The 11,511-nt window shown below is 43.4% G+C and overlaps 1 pseudogene; it reads left to right on the top strand.

Moving 5' to 3' along the window:
- Positions 1 to 225: 225 nt before the first annotated feature.
- Positions 226 to 1,685, top strand: LOC123791071 (gametocyte-specific factor 1 pseudogene; annotated as a pseudogene).
- The last annotated feature ends 9,826 nt before the right edge of the window (positions 1,686 to 11,511 follow it).

The raw sequence follows: 11,511 nt of genomic DNA, 5'->3' as shown, positions 1-11,511 counted from the left end.
AAAATTCAGATCCTTGCCATGCTTCTTCCTCAAAAAACTGAGAACGTTTCTCCTGAGGATTAACAATACTCTACAATTTTAATTCCTACAGGTGTTCAGTAAAAAAGGAAAGGTTAACCTCCTGACATCAGGCGCCGGAAGTGAGCGTAGCTGGGGTTGAGAAGGCGACTGCGGGGTGGGGGGCGGGTCTCCACCCGGCACTTGGATTCAGCTCCGTCATTTCCAACATGGAAGCCGCTTACGCAGGGTCCCTGGAGCCTGAAAAGCTATTGCAATGCCCCTATGATAAAAGCCACCAGATCAGGGCCTGCAGGTTTCCTTACCATCTTATCAAGAGCTGAAAGAATCATCCTAATGTCGCAAATTGGTTGTTTTGTCCCGTCAGTGCTGGCCCCCAGGTTCCTCGGGCGAAATCAGTCATCATATCTCAAGCTGTGATGATAAAATCTGTATTGAGAAGGATGTTGTCAACCAAATCGGGAAACTTGGACAAGAGACTCTGGCTGAGAGCACATGGCAGTGCCCTCCTTGCGATGAAGACTGGGATAAAGCTCTGTGGGAACAGACCAGCGTCCCATTTGTCTGGGGCACAGCCAGCTACTGTGGCAACAACCGCGCACATGGTTACGGGTTAAGGACAGAAGAGTAACCTGGCTTCAGGCATGCGCGTTCCCAAGACTCTGCCGCAGAAAAACAATGGAAATGCACGGTAACTGAATATCTAGCTCATCAAACGCCAGACCCTACAAGACTCTTGCTTCTTCCTGCTACCAGTGGGGGTCTTCATTTTTTCCACTTAATTTAATTGTAGAAAGATAAACTGTGATTTTCAAATTGACAAGTAACTCCCCCCCTCCCCCGCGCTTTGAGTTCTCACTCATTTGATAAAAGAAAGAAACTTTGGTGCCTGGCAGGTTCAGTTGGTGGTTCCTGGCTGGCTCAGCAGTAGAGCCTGGGACCCCCCCCCCCCCGCCCCCCATCTCAGCGTTGTGAGTTCAAGCCACACGTTGGGTGTGGAGCCTGATTAAAACAGTTTTTTTAAAAAGAGAAAACCCTTAAACTCAGAAGAACTGTTTCAAATAAAGCATCAATGTAAATTTAAAAAAAAGAGAGAGAGAGAGAGGAAAGGACAGAAGTACTAAGTAATTTATGTGTTATGAAAAAGAAATTTCCCTATTATGTTTCCACATGACAATCCTCCATGCTCAAGAGGGCAAGCTTCAAAACAGTACTTAATGGTTAGAATTTTTTTTTTTTAATTTTCTTTTTTTATTTGACAGAGAGAGGCAGCGAGAGAGGGAACACAAGCAGGGGGAGTGAGAGAGGGAGAAGCAGGCTTCCCACTGAGCATGGAGCCCGGTGCGGGGCTCGATCCAGAACGCTGGGATCATGACCTGAGCTGGAGGCAGGTGCTTAACGACTGAGCCACCCAGGCACCCCTCAATGATTAGAATTCCGAGTTAACTCACTGCTTTCTGACTGTCCTCTGATGATACCATGTGAGGAGGAATTCTTGACGAAACAGAAAATCAGGGAGACCCTCCTCTCCTTGTCAAAGCCTAAACTAATGTATTGGTTCTGCTTCATAAGGACTCTAAGGTAACGGGCAAAATGTTTTTAAACTAAGTTCCTTTTATTTTTTATTTATTTATTTTTTAAAGATTTTATTTATTTATTTGACAGAGAGAGACAGCCTGTGAGAGAGGGAACACAAGCAGGGGGAGTGGGAGAGGAAGAAGCAGGCTTCCAGTGGAGGAGCCTCATGTGGGGCTCGATCCCAGAATGCTGGGATCACGCCCTGAGCCGAAGGCAGACGCTTAACGACTGCACCACCCAGGCGCCCCTAAACTAAGTTCCTTTTAATTATGACTCAATATTAAATGAACTCTTAGGCATTATAAATGCTGGTTTATCAGTCCTCTGCCGACAAGGCTTGTTTGTTTCTTATCAAAATCCGAAATAGTGAAGTCTCTCTCATTGTGGGCAGTGCAGGCAATGAGAGGCTCATTCACAGTCAGGCTCTTTGGCTTTGGGCACTAAGTGGATTGCCTCTCTCTTTTTCCAAGATGATGGACAGTGGACATACGAATTACAACTTAACTTTCTCATTTGGGGCACTGAGAGGTGGGCTACTATACTCTCTACCAGAAATATCACAGGCTAGAAATCACATGTAATTTCTCATGGCATTGAGCAAAACCCAAAAACTTCAAAGAACAGAATACTTTCATCCGCATCCTTTGTTTTTACTTCAGGTGTTCAAAAACTGTTACATCTCAGGGCACCTGGCCGGCTTAGTCAGTGGAGTGGGCAACTCTTGGTCTCGGGGCTGCGAATTCAAGTCCCCTGTTGGGCATAGGGATTACTTTAAAATAAAAAAACCCGCTTAAATGCGAATAGGATTAATAAAACATTTGTAATAATAATTTCACATAATCATAATAATGAAGCATAATTATATGAATTTAGCTCTATGTCTTCAGCAATAACCCATGTTTCCAGAAACCTAGTCTTTAAGGGTGTTTTCTGTATCAATGTATGTCTGTCTTTGATAAAAATGGATACTCATGTTATTTTGAAAATTGTCAGCAAAATGGTTGGTTTCCTCTGTGCAGAAAAGAAGTAACATAGCAGGTCCGACTACCATCCTTTGGCCTGCTTCCAAAGCCGGCCCCTGCCTGGCATCTGGGAGCGTGGGTTTTGAAAGGCTTCCCACCATTCCCAGACCTGATAAGAATGTGCCTAAATTGTACCTCAACTGCACAAAATATGGTTTATGCTGAACACCTGCTTTCCTTCTGCGAGTCTGGAATTTTGGTATGTGCGAGGCAGATGGCGCCTACGTGACCAGGCCCCAGTAAAAATCCTGGCTGCGGAGCTTTCCTGGCAGACGATATTTCACACGTGTGATCATAGCTGGAGGAGCTAAGTGAGTCCTGTGGCTCCAATGGGAGAGGACTTTTGGAAGCTTGCACCTGGTTTTTCTGGACTTTGCCCCTTGTGCCTTTTCCCTTGACTGACTTTGCTTTGTAAACCTTTGCTGTAATGAATCACAGCCAGGAGTACAACTATATGATTCCTCCTAGTGAACCACCTAATCTGGGTGGTCTTGGAGACCCCCGACACAGCCCCTTAGTTGATCACAAGATGGTTGTCTTGTGGTATTTAAAATCACCAAATACTGACTTAAAGTTATAGCTTATGATGACATTTGATCAAATTGGCTTTATGTAGTCACATGCAAGAAGGTCAGTTAAGAAAGGAAAGCTCCTTAAATTTGATTAAGGCCTTGTCGTTTTTGAAAAATAATACTAATCTCTAAATGTTACAGGACTTTAAAGTTTTCCTGATTACTATTATATGAAATTTGGGCTTAGGTGGAATGCCATACCATGAAATGATGGAAACAAATATGATTTCTGTCTTGGTCTAAAACATTAATTAAACAGGTTTATAAAAATCATAATAAACCGTATTCTAAAAGCAGACCCATGTCTGAAAAATCTGGTATACGCATATCTTTGACCCTTTTGGAACTGGAGATGTACTTCCTATGAACGACTCAGAAGGGAAGGAGTTTTGGGTGATCTGATAAACTTAGAGTCATGGGGTAATCTGTTTCTGTACCTTGATGTGACCAGTATAAAAAGAGAACTATAATATTAACATATTATACCTGTTATTTACAATTCTGATCTTATGTTGATTTATTTTATTTTATTTTATTTTATTTATTTATTTGACAGAGGGAACACAGCAAGGGAGTGGGAGAGGAAGAAGCAGGCTCCCAGCGGAGGAGCCCGGTATGGGACTCGATCCCGGAACACCGGGATCACGCCCTGAGCTGAAGGCAGATGCTTAACGACTGCACTACCCAGGCGCCCCAGATCTTATGTTGATTTTTACACTTGGAAAGCATATTCTTCATGATTGACATGGGTTATCAGTCCTGTGTGAATGTCAATGCCAAAATCCACGCTCAGTGTCGGCTCCCCCTGGGCTTTCTAAGAGTAATGGTTCCACCCCTCACTGGGAAGAATGCAGCATGAACTTGGTCATCTATGATGAAGTAAAGCAAATTTTAGGAGGTCCACTATCAGTGGACTTCCTATTCAATAGGGAGAATTGATGCCCAACAAGAAGTTTATTTCTCCCTTCCTCGGTAAAACAACAGTGACTTGTCCGGTGATCGCCAAACCCTTCAACTGTAAGCATGGCCACATGACCATCTCCTTCCTCTCACAAAGAAAGAACAACAACATTCGATTTAGATGGTTTATGCTCCTCCGGAAAGGCCACTCTATAGACTGGAAGACCTTGAGAAAGAGGAAGTGCACTGAAGTAAAACGCAGAGGCTCAGAAACTGGCATCAGGGCACAACTTAGCCGTTCCTTTCTGGAAGTGGAAGGTTGCTGGACATCAGGAGTATCAGACCTGCTTGTTCCAAGGCTACGTGTGATGTTTGAGATCAGTTCAGGAGCCCTGTGAAGAAGAAGAAGAAGAATTTACTTATTTTTATTTATTTTTCAAGATTTTATTTATTTGAGAGAGAAAGAGAGGACGAGCAGCAGTGGGGCGGGGTGAGGGGAGCAGACTCCCCACGGAGCAGAGACCCTGATGCGGGGCTCGATCCCAGGACCCCGAGATCATGACCTGAGCCAAAGGCAGATGCTTAACCAACAGAGCCACTCACGCATCCCAGAGGAAGAATTTGAAACAACCCAAGCTTAAAGGATGCATTTCCTTTCCCTCTACCCAGGAGAGAAAAAAATTGTAGAGAGAGGCTGAATGTTGGCCTAATGAAAAACAGGAGAGAGTTTCTGGAGTTTCCTTCAGCAATGGGGCAAAGTCATGCTCCTTGGCCACACCCACCTAAAGAGGAAAATGGGATCAAGAGCTAGGGGCAGTTTGGCTCAGCTTGAAAGAAAGGAGCAGCCTCTGAGAGTTTCTCCTATTCTCAGGGCACTTCGTACGATCTATCCCGAACATAGCATACTCATTGAATGCTCCCAATCTCATGTTGCAGTGAAATGAATTACATCCCAAAACGCAGAAAGGAGCAGAAATACCACCTGTTGGCTGAGGTCCCTGTCATCCTGAAATGAAAGTAAAAGGGAACATGGATTCGGTCACTGAGAGAGTAAGGAACAACAGCATCTTGGAAAATTATCCAAACATTTCCACCGCAGTCGCCATGTCACTGGGAATGAAAGCAGGGCCCAGTCTGTAGGGGTGAGTCCCAGGCTGGGAAGAACACCCTGCAGAATAGGGTAACTGGCAGCCTCGGGTAGCTTACTGGGCCAGATCTAGGGCTAGGCATCTTGCTCCCGACAGGGCTGTCTTGACCTCATCAGAGTCTGATTTCAGTGACCTCTTTTGCTCTGTTTTTTTGCTTTTCTGTCACAACTTCATCTCTGAAGAACAGCGAGACAGTGGAAAGACAGTATCAACCACTTTCCAGAAGTTTCTTACCTCGCTGGCTTCTAAAACGAAGAATGAAGCTCGCTCCGAGGGCGGTGAGCCCTAGCGCAAAGCCTCCGAGTCCAGCCAGCATCTTGCTCTGGGCAGAATGAGACTGTGCCTCTGGGGAGAACAGAAGGTGGGGTGAGTCTCCCCTCCACCTGCCGCAACCCCAGGCCCTCTGGCACCTGGAGCCTGCTCTAATCTACCACCGAGAGAAAAGGAAGGGGATAAGGCCAAGCTTGGAGCCACTGTGGAGAAGGAGTAGATGTGGAAACACTCTAAAGTTTGGGGCCTCAGAGTGATGGCTTCCACAGGAGGCAAACGCGGGTTTTAGGTCAGCGCATCAAGTCCAAGCTTAAGGGACTGAAGGGAGACTGAAGGCAGAGGTGTTTCCACATCCGAGGGCCAGTCATGACGGTGATTGCCTTTCTGAGGTTTTTTTTTTTTTGACAAGGAGAGATTCTTTAGACTCCTCCAGGGCAGGATAAACAGGTGCGAGGGTTGCCAGATCCTCGCTGCTCCCAGCCGAGACCACAGCCTGGTTGATGAGGAACACGGGGGTGTGTCGTGTAGTGTCGTGTAGTGACGCAAGACAAAGTGAGCAGACCCCAGAGCCTGGAGGGTCATCAGAGAGTAACTCCACTCCACGGTGACAGGACTGTCCAGGCTGGGATGCTCCACTTGGCAGACGTAGACGTCTCCCTGCTGGGGGGTCATTTCCAGCATCACCAGGATCTGGAAGGTCCAGTCTCCATTGTGCATCGAGTTGGCGGATAAAACCCCAGCTGTTTCCTCCTGTCCATTCAAGAATCAGTGGACTTGAATGTGGCCTGGGTAGAAATCTGACACGTGGCAAACAAGCAGGTTGTGGTGCTGCGGGTGCCCCTTCTCGGAGGGGGAGACGTTCACTTTAGGCTGGACTGGGAGGCGGGGGGAAGAATCTTGTTATGGCAGCTGAGGCAGCCAAAGCAGTGCCTTTAGCGATTTTGCCAAACTGACTTCTCAGATGATAAAGATGAATCCTATCACCTGTTAAGCTATTTAGAGGCAGGAGATGGGGAACACAGTAGGAAAAATGGAATAAAACATTCAAATGTTCTAAGAATGACCTTGTCATACCCAGTAAAGAAAAAGCAAAGAACAGGAGATGGTCAGAGCTGGTGCTCTAGAATGCTTCTGCCAGAAATTTGGCCACAGTGACTGATATTCTTGAACAGAAATATTGGACCCGCTATGAAGCTACCTGAATTTACATTTTCTCATCTTGTTCAAAAGGATGTATAATCCTGCCAGATATTATCTTGGAATCAGAATATATTCAGCCAATAGATTTCCTTTGATCTAGCAGTCTGATATTCTCCTTAAAAAAAGAGAAGATGGGACCCGTAGGTGGCTCAGTCCATTAAGCATCTGCCCTAGGCTCAGGTCATGCTCCCAGGGTCTTGGGATCGAGTCCCACATTGGACTCCTTGCTGGGTGGGGAGGCTACTTCTCCCTCTGTCTGTTGCTCCCCCTATTTATTTATTTATTTATTTATTTATTTATTTATTTATTTATATTTTTTTAATTATATTATGTTAGTCACCATACAGTACATCCCTGGTTTCTGATGTAAAGTTCGATGATTCATTAGTTGCGTATAACACCCAGTGCACCATGCAATACATGCCCTCCCATCACCAGTCTATCCCATTCCCCCACCCCCCTCCCCTCTGAGGCCCTCAGTTTGTTTCTCAGAGTCCATAGTCTCTCATGTTTCATTCCCCCTTCTGATTACCCCCCTTTCTTTATCCCTTTCTTCCCCTACCGATCTTCCTAGTTCTTATGTTCCATAGATGAGAGAAATCATATGATAATTGTCTTTCTCTGCTTGACTTATTTCACTTAGCATTATCTCCCCCAGTGCCGTCCATGTTGCAGCAAATGTTGAGAACTCGTTCTTTCTGATAGCTGAGTAATATTCCATTGTATATATGGACCACAACTTCTTAATCCAGTCATCTGTTGAAGGGCATCTCGATTCCTTCCACGATTTAGCTATTGTGGACAATGCTGCTATGAACATTGGGGTGCATATGGCCCTTCTCTTCAGTACGTCTGTATCTTTGGGGTAAATACCCAGTAGTGCAATGGCTGGATCATAGGGTAGCTCAATTTTTAACTTTTTTTTTTTTAAAGATTTTATTTATTTATTTGACAGAGATAGAGACAGCCAGCGAGAGAGGGAACACAAGCAGGGGGAGTGGGAGAGGAAGAAGCAGGCTCATAGCGGAGGAGCCTGATGTGGGGCTCGATCCCGTAACGCCGGGATCACGCCCTGAGCCGGAGGCAGACGCTTAACCGCTGTGCCACCCAGGCGCCCCCAATTTTTAACTTTTTAAGGGACCTCCACACTGTTTTCCAGAGTGGCTGTACCAACTTGCATTCCCACCAACAATGTAGGAGGGATCCCCTTTCTCCACATCCTCTCCAGCAATTGTTGTTTCCTGCCTTGTTGATTTTTGCCATTCTAACTGGAGTAAGGTGGTATCTTAGTGTGGTTTTGATTTGAATTTCCCTGATGGCTAATGATTTTGAGCATTTTTTCATGTGCCTGTTAGCCATTTGTATGTCATCATTGGAAAAGTGTCTGTTCATATCTTCTGCCCATTTTATGATTTGTTTATTTGTTTCTCGTGTATTGAGTTTGAGAAGTTCTTTGTAGATCTTGGATACCAGTCTTTCATCTGTAGCATCATTTGCAAATATATTCTCCCATTCCGTGGGCTGCCTCTTAGTTTTTTTGACTGTTTCCTTGGCTGTGCAGAAGCTTTTTATCTTGATGAAGTCCCATGAATTCATTTTATCTTTTGTTTCTCTTGCCTTTGGAGATGTGTCATGAAAAAGGTTGCTTTGGCCGATGTCCTAGAGGTTACTGCCTATGTTCTCCTCTAGGATTTTGATGGATTCCTGTCTCACATCGAGGCCTTTCGTCCATTTGGAGTTTATCTTTGTGTATGGTGTGAGAGAGTGGTCAAGTTTCATTCTTTTGCATGTAGCTGTCCAATTTTCCCAGCACCATTTATTGAAGAGACTGTCTTTTTTCCACCGGATGTTTTTTCCTACTTTATCAAAGATTAGTTGCCCAAAGAGCCGAGGGTCCATTTCTGGGTTCTCTATTCTGTTCCATTGGTCTATGTGTCTGTTTTTGTGCCAGTACCATGCTGTCTTTGTGATCACAGCTTTGTAGTACAGCTCGAAATCCGGCATTGTGATGCCCCCAGCTTTGTTTTTCATTTTCAACAGTTCCTTGGCGATTTGGGGCCTTTTCTGGTTCCATAAAATTTAGGGACTATTTGTTCCAGTTCTTTGAAAAATGTCCTTGGTATTTTGATTGGGATAGCGCTGAAAGTGTAGATTGCTCTGGGTAGCATGGACATTTTAACTATGTTAATTCTTCTGATCCATGAGCATGGAATATTTTTCCATCTTTTTGTGTCTTCCTCAATGTCTTTCAAAAGTGATTTGTAGTTTCTAGAATATAGATCCTTTACGTCTCTGGCTAAGTTAATTCCAACGTAACGTATGGTTTTTGGTGCTATTGTAAATGGGATGGATTCCCTAATTTCTCTTTCTTCAGTCTCATTATTCGTGTATAGAAATGCAACTGATTTCTGAGCATTGATTTTGTATCCCGCCACATTACTGAATTGCTCTATAACTTCTAATAGTTTGGGAGTGGATTCTTTTGGGTTTTCCATATAGAGTATCATGTCATCTGCGAAGAGAGACATTTTGACTTCTTCTTTGCCGATTTGGATACCTTTTATCCCTTTTTGTTGTCAGATTGCTGTTGCAAGGACTTCTAGTACTATGTTGAATAATAGTGGCGAGAGTTGGCATCCTTGTCGTGTTCCTGATCTTAAGGGAAAGGCTTCCAGCTTTTCCCCATTGAGCATGATATTTGCTGTAGGCTTTTCATAGATGGTTTTTATGAGATTGAGGAATGTACCCTCTATCCCTACACTCTGTAGGGTTTTAATCAGGAAAGGATGCTGTATTTTGTCAAATGCTTTTTCTGTATCTATTGAGAGAATCATATGATTTTTGAATTTTTCTTTCTGGATGAAATCTATGACACTGATTGATTTGCAAATGTTGAACCACCCTTGCATCCCAGGGATGAATCCCACTTGGTCATGATGGATAATCCTTTTAATGTACTGTTGGATTCTATTAGCCAGGATCTTGTTGAGGATTTTGGCGTCCATATTCATTGGGGAAAGCGGTCTGTAATTCTCCTTTTTGATGGGGTCTTTGCCTGGTTTGGGGATCAAGGTAATATTGGCCTCATAGAATGAGTTTGGTAGCTTTCCTTCTGTTTCTATTTTTTGAAATAGCTTTAGGAGAATATGTATTATTTCTTCTTTGAATGTTTGGTAGAATTCCCCAGGAAAACCGTCCGGGCCTGGAGTTTTGTTTTTTGGAAGGTTGTTTATCACTGACTCAATCTCTTCATAATTAATTGGCCTGTTTAAAAAATCAATTTCTTCCTGTTTCAGTCTTGGTAGTTTATAGGTTTCCAGGAAGGCCTCCATTTCTTCCAGATTGCTTAATTTATTGGCATAAAGCTGTTGATAAAAGTTTCTAATAATCCTTCCAATTTCATTGGTGTTGGTTGTGAGCTCTCCTTTTTCATTCATTATTTTATTAATTTGGGTCCTTTCTCTATTCTTTTGGATAAGTCTTGCCAGTGGTCTGTCAATTTTATTGATTCTCTCAAAGAACCAGCTTCTAGTCCTGTTGATCTGCTCTACTGTACTCCTGGTTTCTAATTCATTGATTTCTGCTCTAATCTTGGTCAACTGCTTTCTCGTGCGTGGATTAGGCTTGTCCCTCTGTTGCTGTTCCAGCTTCTTGAGGTGAGAATATAAAAACTGCAGTTTAGATTTTTCTATTCTTTTGAGTGAGGCTTGGATGGCTATGTATTTCCCCCTTAGGACTGCCTTTGCAGTATCCCATAGGTTTTGGACCATTGTGTTTTCATTCTCGTTGGTCTCCATAAATTGTTTAAATTGATTTTTGATTTCCTGGTTTATCGAATCATTCCTGAGCTGGATGGTTCTCAGTCTCCAAGTGTTTTGAGTTTCTTCCAAATTTTTCCTTGTGGTTGAGTTCCAATTTCAAAGCATTGTGGTCTGAGAATATGCAGGGAATAATTTCAGTCTTTTGGTATCGGTTGAGACCTGTTTTGTGTCCCAGAACATGGTCTATTCTTGAGAATGTTCCATGGGCATTAGAATAGAATGAGTATTCTTTTGTTCCGGGGTGTAGTGTTCTATATATATCTATGAGGTCCAACTCATTGAGTACGGCATTCAAAGCCCTTGTTTCTTTGTCGATTTTTTCCATGGGTGTTCTGTCTATTTCTGATGGTGTTGTTGAGGTCCCCTACTATTAACGTATTTTTATCTATATGTCTCTTTATTCTGGTTGAGTGTTGGCTTGTGTATCTTGCTGTTGGGGGCATATATAATTGTCATATCCACTTGTTGGATACATCCTTTAAGAATAATATAGTGCCCTTCTGTGTCTCTAACTATAGTCTTTAGTTTAAAATCCAGTCTGTCTGATATGAGAATTGCTACCCCAGCTTTGTTTTGAGGTCCATTGGCGTGAAAGATGGTATTCCATCCCTTTACTTTCAGTCTGAATGTATCTTTAGGTTCAAAATGAGTCTCTTGTAGACAGCAAATGGATGGGTCATGTCTTTTTATCCAATCTGCAACCCTGTGGCATTTATGGGAGCATTTAGGCCATTTACATTGAGACTGAATATTGAGAGATATGATTTTAATGATGCCATGTTGCCAGTAAAGTCTTTGTTTCTATCGATTGTGACTTTCTGTTCTGTATCACTCTTGGGGCCTTTTTACCTTTATAGAACCCCCCTTAGTATCTCCTGTAGGGCTGGTTTCATGGTTACAAAATTGGTCAATGACTGGCGATTCTGGAAGGTCTTTATTTCTCCATCAATTCTGAATGACAGCCTTGCTGGATAAAGGATCC

The sequence above is a fragment of the Ursus americanus genome, chromosome 32 (genome assembly GCF_024610735.1).
Source record: "Ursus americanus isolate L20-20 chromosome 32, mUrsAme1.1.p, whole genome shotgun sequence".
Lineage (NCBI taxonomy): Eukaryota > Metazoa > Chordata > Mammalia > Carnivora > Ursidae > Ursus > Ursus americanus.
This window is presented reverse-complemented; position numbering and strand designations above follow the sequence as displayed.